Source organism: Physeter macrocephalus, chromosome 4, assembly GCF_002837175.3.
Source record: "Physeter macrocephalus isolate SW-GA chromosome 4, ASM283717v5, whole genome shotgun sequence".
NCBI lineage: Eukaryota > Metazoa > Chordata > Mammalia > Artiodactyla > Physeteridae > Physeter > Physeter macrocephalus.
This window is the reverse complement of record NC_041217.1, coordinates 105714363-105725080: the sequence shown is the minus strand read 5'-3', so window position 1 is coordinate 105725080 and position 10718 is coordinate 105714363. Positions and strand designations below refer to the sequence as shown.

Sequence of the window (10718 nt, the reverse complement as noted above, 5' to 3'; positions counted from 1 at the left end):
GCCCGGAGCCTGTGCTCTGCAACGGGAGATGCCACAACAGTGAGAGGCCCGCGTACCGCAAAAAAAAAAAAAAATATTGATATGACTGTGATTTCTCAACATTCAACCACCCTCATGAGCAAAATCTTCCATTTAGTTTACCATGGAAAACTTTTATTTTGGACTTTCATTAAAAAATTTATACTAGACATTAAATATAAAATAGAATAAGATTCAGAGAGATTCGTTGTACATCCTGGCTATGTGTGAGAAATACAATATTTATTTATTTATTCACTAATTCTTACTATGAATAAAGAATTTCATGAATAAATGTTCGTCACTTGATATATGTCTCTGAACAATTTCCAGGGATTTGAAATGTGTTTTTTCTCACTAGTTAGCCTTATTTTTACTGGGATAAGGGTCCACAGAACTTCTCACACTGCTATTCTAGAAGTGGAACTTTCTTTAGCAAATTTTATAAAAATATGTGACCTTGTGAAACACATGGCTAGGGACCCTTCCAAAACCTTGGTATGGGCTTGTGGAAGCAAGGGGCTCTGAAACTTAAAATTTATTAGCTTCAAAATAAATTAGCCTCCAACTAAGTGGGGGTAAAGTGCACATCTGCAAATACTGCATGTTGCTAAAAATCGTATTTGTACGTGTGTGTGTGTGTGTGTGTGTGTGTGTGTGTGTAAAGGAACAAAAGACAATGAAATAAAGATTAAAAGATCAGGAGACAGATCAGGAGAACTAAAGAAGAAAGCTGTTGAAAGAAAATATCTATATTTCCAGCCATGCACTTCCAAGTTTTCTGTTTTCTTCTTTTTCTCCATTTTGTAGAGGAGAAGTAGAAACAGGAAGAGGAGTAGGGGTCAAGAGGAGGGGATGGGGATGGAAAAGGGGAGGGGAAGCTGAAAAGAAGAGAGAGGTGTCAGACAAGGTAGGTGATGAATAAGCTAATGCCAAGCCAAGGAATTCAGAGGAAGAATTTACAAAAGGCAAGATCAAAACTTCTTGAGAGCACAGAGAGGGCAAAGTAAACAAAGATGGTGCCTTCAGTGCTTCACCACAGTAGATTCTTTAAAGAGGAAGATTTTTAGTAAAGTAGTGGGGCTGAATTCTGCTCCTAAGGGGTAAGGAGTGAGTTGACACCAAGAAATTGGATCTAGTGAACTTGCGCTATTTCTAAAAGAAGAAGTCCACTTTGAAACAAAGTTCAAATGTAGGACTGAAGAGTCTGGTATTTTCATGAATCTACATCTTTCACTTTGGGTTTCAGTTTTTTTCTTTGTCTTTAACAGTGTCATGTAGCTGTTTCCACTGCATCTCATTCACTATTCTTTCCTTCTCATGAAAATAACATATTTGTCGACCTTTCAGTTTCTTAGCTGCAGTCACATCAGTATTGAACAAGTTGTATCAAAGACAATGGTAATTTAATTGTGTCCCCAGTCAACACAGACAACATCAGCAAAGAGAAAGACAATCCTAATGCATTTCAAGACCTTAGTTTAGCTCCATGTCCCTGGTGCCTAATTCTACACAAGCACAGTAATGACCCAGGGATGTGCTGCCACCTGATAACACCAGGATTCCATCTGACCTCGTGTCCCACATTAGGCTCAGCTGCAACCTATTCTGATACTGGTCATTTTTAAGAAAACTAACTAACCCTTAAAAATCCCTTCCCACCCCTGCACTAATCTTAACATGGGCTCCTTTTCCCAGAGCAAGGCTGCCTTAGCACTGGAGACAGAGCTGCTTTGAGGAAAAAGTAGAGTTCTTACCTGTTTTCTTCTCAGTTTAGGTGGAGTGGTTCTGTAACTTCTCTGTCTCTCACTAGATGGTTAGACTTTTACTTCATCCACCCAATGTCATGGGGCTTGCCTGATTTCCTGTAAAGACCAGACCGAAGAAGTGAAGCAACCTCTGTAACAGATTTAGAGTAATATGAAACTGAAAGCACTGAAAACAAAACAATGACTCAATAACTATTAAAGGAATTTCTGGAAGCTATCCTCTTTGGAGGGAACATGGGTTTGACACTACTTCTCAACTAGAACCTTCACATTAATTTTTTTTGAAAGACATCTTAGAAACAATTTGGTGTTAAAAAAGTGACTATTAGATACTTAAATATAATGGAACGTATCCCGGGATTGGGGGTCAGTTTGGGAAACCTAGAATGAGGAAGCATATTTTTAGGTTTAATTTCTTTAAATAATGGACACACTTACAGTGGACCTGGCTCCTCATTTGTGCATGCCGTAAGTGAGGAAAAGGACACATCTTACACATTCGTGAACATGCAGCCCCTGGAACTTAATACCCAGTGCCCAGGCTGGAAGGGGTTCCATGTGTTGCACATGTGTTCCAAGCTCAGTGCTGTCCGTTCTACATGGGTTAACTAACTGATATCTCATAACAAGTATTTCCCCACCATTTTATAGAAACTGAGGCACAGAAAGATTTAATGTCTTGTCCCAAATCACAGCATTGTAAATAATCTGAACCGAATCATTCTTGATTCCAAACCCTCTTGTTAAGCCACTTCATTATACTGCCTTTCCATGTTTGCTCAATGAATAGCAGAAGTAACAGTTTTATTTCTTGATTGCTTTCTAAGAGATACACATGTTACATGTCTAATTCAATCCTGACTACAGTCATGCAAAATAAGCGGTGTTGTCTCCATCTTGAAGGAGGTTTGAGGGAGGGTAAAATAATATGCCTGTTCAGATTCATTAAGCAAGTTATAGAGGTAGGTTGCAAATTTGAAACTCTGTTTACCCTTAAACTATGTTTTTTCTCCCCCTGAACAATGTTTCTGAAGGAAGGAATAGGGAAGTGAGGAGAAAGGGTGATATCTATAAGTTTCCCTCCTGACCTCATAGTATAAATGAATTTTACACACCTGGAAGCCAGTGTCTGAAATTTAACAAATGAAATTTAACAAATAAAGTACACTCCTTTCTTTCCCTCTTTGCCATTATCTTTTAAAGTGTCTCTGAGTAAGTAGCACTTTAACTTGCTTTGAAAAATGTGATTTATCTGGGTCTTTCCGTTGCTGGAACACACCTAGTTTCTTCCTGCCTTAGCGGTCTATGTACAGCAATTTTCTGCATCTGAAACTTTCTTACCCCTGATCTTGGCAAGATTGGTTCCTTCTTATTCTACTGGTCTCAGCTAAATGGCATCTTCTCACTGAGGTCTTCCATGAAAGTTAATCTCCAACCCATCACCTAGCTTTTTTTTTTACTTTTCCCTATGACTACCTGAAATTCAAGTTCAGAAAAACAGGGACCTCATCTGTTCACAGATGTGTGTGTCTCCAGCAATTAAAACAGAGTTTGGAAGACAGTATAAGCTCGATGGATATTATGTGTGACTAAATATAAAATGGCTCCAAATATGAAGATAACCCCACATTTTTCCAATTTGAAGTGTAGAAGAAATAGTAAAATGCCTATGTATTTTGTTTGTCAATTTAGTTATACTTTTTAAATTATATATTTTATGTATATATAATATTGATATGTTGGTTTTTTCTTACATTTTATAAAATAACTTTTAAATTGAAATATAGTTGACATACAATATTATATTAGTGTCAGGTGTACTACATAATAATTTGACATGTGCATACATTATGAAATGATCACCACAATAAGTCTGTAACCATCTGTCCTCATACAAAGTTATTCAAATATCACTGACCATATTCCTTATGCTGTATATTACATCCCTGTGGTTTATGCATTGTATAACTAGAGGTATGTACCTCTTAATCACCTTCACCCTTTAGCACACCATGGCTCTGTATTTGCAAAAGTGGACTGAAACACTCTGGTGCTGTAGCCTTATTAACTATACTAACATTCTGATTAGTCATTTTATAAATTAAAAGTCTCTGGCTCTCCTCTACTTTTTCTCATGAGAAAGGGTTTTCTTATGTCAATTAAGGCCAACTTGCAACTATTTTATTGAACACATGCCGGTGGAAAGCAAAAGAAGGAATAAACTTAGTTTCTCAGAAATTGACTAGATGTTAGGAAACAAGCTCCTTCCTGATTGGTACAGGGAAGAGAAAATTACTTGTAGATACTATTTTTAGTTCATTGCTTTCATTTTGGAGTATGGATTGTTGCTTTATTTATTTAAAACTCTTTTTTAGTCTTTCAGTATTATTGTGTAGTTTTCTATATTTCAGTTCAAATTGTTATGTATATTCTTACATTATTATGTTTCCTTTTTAATTGTGCTTAAAAAACAACATAAATTTTACCATTCTATTTTAAGTGTACAGATTAACTATACTTACGTGTTAATTATATTCCATCATTGTGGAACAGATCTCCAGAGCTTCTTCATCCTGCAAAACTGAAACTCTATAACCATCGAACAACTCCCCCTTAACCTTTCACCCTAGCCCTTGACAACCACCATTCCACTTTATGTTTCTATGAGTTTGACTACCTTACATACCTCATATAAGTGGAATCAGAAGGTACTGATATTTTTCTAAATGGGTTATTTTTTTAAAATAACGTCCTCATACTTAACCCATGTTGTAGCATGTGACAAGATTTTCCTTTTCTAAGGCTAACATTTTTTTTAATTTTAATTAATTTATTTTTTATACAGCAGGTTTTTACTAGTTTTCTGTTTTATACATATCAGTGTATATATGTCAATCCCAATCTCCCAACTCATCCCACACCCTCTCTTTTCCCCCTTGGTGTCCATATGTTTGTTCTCTATATCTGTGTCTCTATTTCTGCCTTGCAAACTGTTTCATCTGTACCATTTTTCTAGATTCCACATATATGCGTTAATATGCAATATTTGTCTTTCTCTTTCTGACTTACTTCACTCTATATGATAGTCTCTAGGTCTATCCACGTCTCTACAATGACCCAATTTTGTTCCTTTTTATGGCTGAGTAATATTCCACTGTATTATACTATAATTATTTTTCTCTTTTTGACTTACTTCACTCTGTATGACAGACTGTAGGTCCATCCACATCTCTAAAAATGACCCAGTTTCATTCCTTTTTATGGCTAATATTCCATTATATACATGCACCACATCTTCTTTATCCATTCATCTGTAGATGGGCATTTAGGTTCCTTCCATGACCTGGCTATTGTAAATAGTGCTGCAGTGAACATTGGGGTGCATGTGTCTTTTTGAATTATGGTTTTCTCTGGGTATATGCCCAGTAATGGGATTGCTTGGTCATATGGTAATTCTATTTTTAGTTTTTTAAGGAACCTCCATACTGTTCTCCATAGTGGCTCTATCAATTTACATTCCCACAAACAGTGCAAGAGGGTTACCTTTTCTCCAAACCATCTCCAGCATTTGTTGTTTGTAAATTTTCTGATGATATGACCATTCTAACTGGTGTGAGGTGATACCTCATTGTAGTTTTGATTTGGATTTCTCTAATGATGAGTGATGGTGAGCATCCTTTCATGTGTTTGTTGGCAATCTGTATATCTTCTTTGCAGAAATGTCTATTTAGGTCTTCTGCCCATTTTTGGATTGGGTTGTTTGTTTTTTTGATATTGAGCTAAATGACAAGCTTATATATGTTGGAGATGAATCCTTTGTCAGTTGTTTCCTTTGCAAATATTTTCTACCATGTGAAATTTGTCTTCTAGTGTTGTTTATGGTTTCCTTTGTTGTGCAAAATCTTTTAAGTTTCAATAGGTCCCATTTGTTTATTTTTGTTTTCATTTCCATTTCTCTAGGAGGTCGGTCAAAAAGGATCTTGCTGTGATATATGTCATAGAGTGTTCTACCTATGTTTTCCTCTAAGAGTTTTATAGTGTCTGGCCTTATATTTAGGTCTTTAATCCATTTTGAGTTTATTTTTGTGTATGGTGTTAGGAAGTGTTCTAATTTCATTCTTTTATGTGTAGCTGTCCAGTATTCTCAGCACAACTTATTGAAGAGACTGTCTTTTCTTCATTGAACATCCTTGCCTCCTTTGTCAAACATAAGTTGACCATATGTGCGTGAGTTTAACTCTAGGCTTTATATCCTGTTCCAATGATCTGTATTTCTTTTTTTGTGTCAGTACCATACTGTCTTGATTACTGTAGCTTTGTAGTATAGTCTGAAGTCAGGGACCCTGATTCTGCCAGCTCTGTTTTTTTCCCCAAGATTGATTTGGCTATTTGGGGTCTTTTGTGTTTCCATACAAATTGTGAAATCTTTTTTTCTAGTTCTGTGAAAAATGCCATTGGTAGTTTGATAGGGATTGCATTGAATCTGTAGATTTTTTGTGTGTAGTATAGTCATTTTCACAATGTTGACTCTTCTAATCCAAGAACATGGTATATCTCTCCTTCTGTTTGTATCATCTTTAATTTATTTCATCAGTGTCTTATAGTTTTCTGCATATAGGTCTTTTATCTCCTTAGGTAGGTTTAATCTTAGGTATTTTATTCTTTTTGTTGCAATGGTAAATGGGAGTGTTTCCTTAATTTCTCTTTCTGATTTCTCATTGTTAATGTATAGGAATGCCAGAGATTTCTGTGCATTAATTTTGTATACTGCTACTTTACCAAATTCATTGATTAGCTCTAGTAGTTTTCTGGCAACATCTTTTGGATTCTCTATGTATAGTATCATGACATCTGCAAACAGTGACAGTTTTACTTCTTCTTTTCCAATTTGGATTCCTTTTATTTCTTTTTCTTCTCTGATTGCTGTGGCTAAAACTTCCAAAACTATGTTGAATAATAGTGGTGAGAGTGGGCACCCTTGTCTTGTTCCTGATCTTAGAGGAAATGCTTTCAGTTTTTCACCATTGAGAATGATGTTCCCTGTGGGTTTTTCATATATGGCCTTTATTATGTTGAGGTAGGTTTGCTCTATGCCTACTTTCTGTAGAGTTTTTATGATAAATGGGTGTTGAATTTTGTCAAAAGCTTTTTCTGCATCTATTGAGTTTATCATATGGTTTTATGCTTCAATTTGTTAATATGTTGTATCACATTGATTGATTTGTGTATATTGAAGAATCCTTGCATTCCTGGGATAAACTCCAATTGATCATGGTCCTTTTAATGTGCTGTTGTATTCTGTTTGCTAGTCTTTGGTTGAGGATTTTTGCATCTATGTTCATTCGTGATATTGGTCTGTAATTTTCTTTTTTTGTGACATCTTTGTCTGGTTTTGGTATCAGGGTGATGGTGGCCTCATAGAATGCGTTTGGGAGTGTTCCTCCCTCTGTTATATTTTGAAAGATTTTGAGAAGGATAGGTGTTAGTTCTTCTCTAAATGTTTGATAGCATTCACCAGTGTAGACATCTGATTCTGGGCTTTGGTTTGTTGGGAGATTTTTAGTCACAATTTCAATTTCAGTACTTGTGATTGGTCTGTTCATATTTTCTATTTCTTCCTGGTTCAGTCTTGGAAGGTTGTACTTTTCTAAGAATTTGTCCATTTCTTCCAGGCTGTCCATTTTCTTGGCATAGAGTTGATTGTAGTAGTCTCTCATTATCCTTTGTATTTCTGCAGTGTCGGTTGTTATTTCTCCTTTTTCATTTCTAAATCTGTTGATTTGAGTCTTCTCCCTTTTATCCCTGATGAGTCTCACTAATGGTTTATCAATTCTGTTTATTTTCTCAGAGAACCAACTTTTAGTTTTATTGATCTTTGCCATTATTTCCTTCATTTCTTTTTCATTTATTTCTGATCTGATTTCTTTCCTTCTGCTAACTTTGAGAGTTTTTTGTTCTTCTTTCTCTAATTGCTTAAGATGTAAGGTTAGGTTGTTTATTTGGAATTTTCTTGTTTTTGAGGTAGGACTGTATGACTATAAACTTCCCTCTTAGAACTGTTTTTGCTGCATCCCATAGGTTTTGGGTCATTGTGTTTTCATTGTCATTTGTTTCTAGGTATTTTTTTATTTCCTCTTTGATTTCTTCAGTGATCTCTTGGTTATTTAGTAGCGTGTTGTTTAGCCTCCATGTTTTTGGGTTTTTTACAGTTTTTTCCTGTAATTAATATCTAGTCTCTTGGGTTTTTGGTCCAAAGGACACTTGATACAATTTCGATTTTCTTAAATTTACCAAGGCTTTATTTGTGACCCAAGAAATGATTTATCCTGGAGAACGTTCCATGTGCACTTGAGAAGAAAGTTTATTCTGTTGTTTCTGGATGGAATGTCCTATAAATATCAATTAAGTCCATATTGTCTAATGTGCCATTTAAAGCTTGTGTTTCCTTATTTATTTTTATTTTGGATGATTTGTCCATTGGTGGAAGTGAGGTGTCAAAGTGTCCTACTATTACTGTGTTACTGTCGATTTCCCCTTTATGGCTGTTAGTATTTGCCTTATGTATTGAGCTGCTCCTATGTTGGGTGCATAAATATTTACAATTGTTATATCTTCGTCTTGGATTGATCCCTTGATCATTATGTAGTGTCCTTCTTTGTCTCTTGTAATAGTCTTTATTTTATAGTCTATTTTGTCTGTTCCTACTACCATTTTCTTAATTGTTTTGGGGTTTTTTTGGTAGGTCTTTTCTTTCTCTTGTGTTTACTGCCTAGAGCAGTTCCTTTAGCATTTGTTGTAAAGCTGGTTTGGTGGTGCTGAATTCTCTTTGCTTTTGCTTGTCTGTAAAGGTTTTAATTTCTCCATCGAATCTGAATGAGATCCTTGCTGGGTAGAGTAATCTTGGTTGTAGATTTTTCCTTTTCATCACTTTAAATATGTCCTGCCACTCCCTTCTGGCTTGCAGGGTTTCTGCTGAAAGATCAGCTGTTAAGCTTTTGGGGATTCCCTTATGTGTTACTTGTTGTTTTTCCCTTGCTGCTTTTAATATTTGTTCTTTGTATTTAATTTTTGATAGTTTGATTAATATGTGTCTTATAGTTTGATTAATATGTGTCTTGGCATGTTTCTCCTTGGATTTATCCTGTATGGGACTCTCTGTGCTTCCTGGACTTGATTGACTATTTCCTATCCCATGTTAGGGAAATTTTCAATTACAATCCTTTAAATATTTTCTTAGACCCTTTCTTTTTCTCTTCTTATTCTGGGACCCCTATAATCGGAATGTTGGTGCATTTAATGTTGCCCCAGATGTCTCTGAGACTGTCCTCAATTCTTTTCATTCTTTTTTCTTTATTCTGCTCTGTGGTAGTTATTTTCACTATTTTATCTTCCAGGTTACTTAACCATTCTTCTGTCTCAGTTATTCTGCTATTGATTCCTTCTAGAGAATTTTTAATTTCATTTATTGTGTTGTTCATCATTCTTTGTTTGCTCTTTAGTTCTTCTAGGTCCTTGTGAAACGTTTCTTGTATTTTTTCCATTCTATTTCTGAGATTTTGGATCATCTTTACTATCATTACTCTGAATTCTTTTTCAGGTAGACTGCTTATTTCCTCTTCATTTGTTTGGTCTGGTGGGTTTTTACCTTGCTTCTTCATCCGCTGCATAATTCTCTGTCTTCTCATATTGTTTAACTTACTGTGTTTGGGGTCTCCTTTTCGCAGGCTATGGGTTCGTAGTTCCCATTGTTTTTAGTGTCTTCCCCCAGTGGGTGAGGTTGGTTCAGTGACTTGTGTAGGCTTCCTGCTGGGGGTGACTGGTGCCTGTGTTTTGGTGGGTGGAGCTGGATCTTGTCTTTCTGGTGGGCAGGGCTGCATCTGATGGTGTGTTGTGGGGTGTCTGTGAATGTAGTATGATTTTAGGCAGCCTCTCTGCTAATGGGTGGGTTTGTGTTCCTGTCTTGCTAGTTGTTTGGCATGGGGCGTCCAGCACTGGAGCTTGCTGGTTGTTTGGTGGAGCTGGGTCTTAGCATTGAGATGGACATCTCTGGGAGAGCTCTCGCCAATTGATATTAAGTGGGGCCGGGAGGTCTCTGGCGGTCCAATGTCCTGAACTTAGCTCTCCCACCTCAGAGGCTCAGGCCCAACACCTGGCTGGAGCACCAAGACGCTGCCAGCCACATGACATGGAAGAAAAGAAAGAAAGAAAGAAGAAGAAGAAAAAAGAAATAACAGACAGCACCCCAAAACAAATGGTAAAAGCAAAACTAAACAAATAAAATCACACAAAGAAACACACACACTCATAAAAAGAAAAAAAAAAAAGAAACAAAGAGACAGAACCCCAGGAAAAATGGTAAAAGAAAACTAAACAGACAAAATCATGCAAAGAAACACACACACACACACACACACACACACACACACAGAAAAAAAAAAGAGAGCAACCCCCAAAATAAAGAAACTCACCAATGAAAACAAGCCCTAAAAACTAAGATAAACATAACACCAAAAACAAATCAAACACACAAAGCAAACCCCAAGTCTATAGTTGCTCCCAGAGACCACTGCCTCACTTTTGGTAACATTCATTTGCTATTCAAGTATTTCACAGATGCAGGATTTATCAAGCTGATTGCAGGGATTTAATCCACTGCTCCTGAGGCTGCATGCAGAAATGTCCCTTTCTCTTGTTTCTTTGCACAGCTCCTAGGGTTCAGCTTTGGTTTTGGCCCCATCTCTGCATGTAGGCTGCCCTCAGGCATCTTTTCCCCACCCAGACAGGAAGGGGTTAAAGCAGCGACTGATCAGGTGTCTTCTGCTCACTCAGGCCGGGGAGAGGGAGTGGTATGGTAGTCATAATTGGAATGCAGGGTGTGCCTGCAGTGGAAGAGGCCGGCATGACATTGCAACAGCCTGAGGCATGCTGTGT

General features: G+C 36.7%; 1 protein-coding gene across 1 annotated transcript in view; it reads right to left on the bottom strand.

The window, feature by feature from the left end:
• Window positions 1–1887, bottom strand: part of LOC102983445 (guanylate-binding protein 1-like) — a 10863-nt gene extending 8976 nt beyond the window's left edge. The window contains exon 1 of the mRNA XM_007110066.4: window positions 1776–1887. The gene's annotated coding sequence lies outside the window, so the exon portion shown is untranslated. The remainder of the gene's footprint in view (window positions 1–1775) is intronic.
• Between the last annotated feature and the right edge of the window lie 8831 nt (window positions 1888–10718).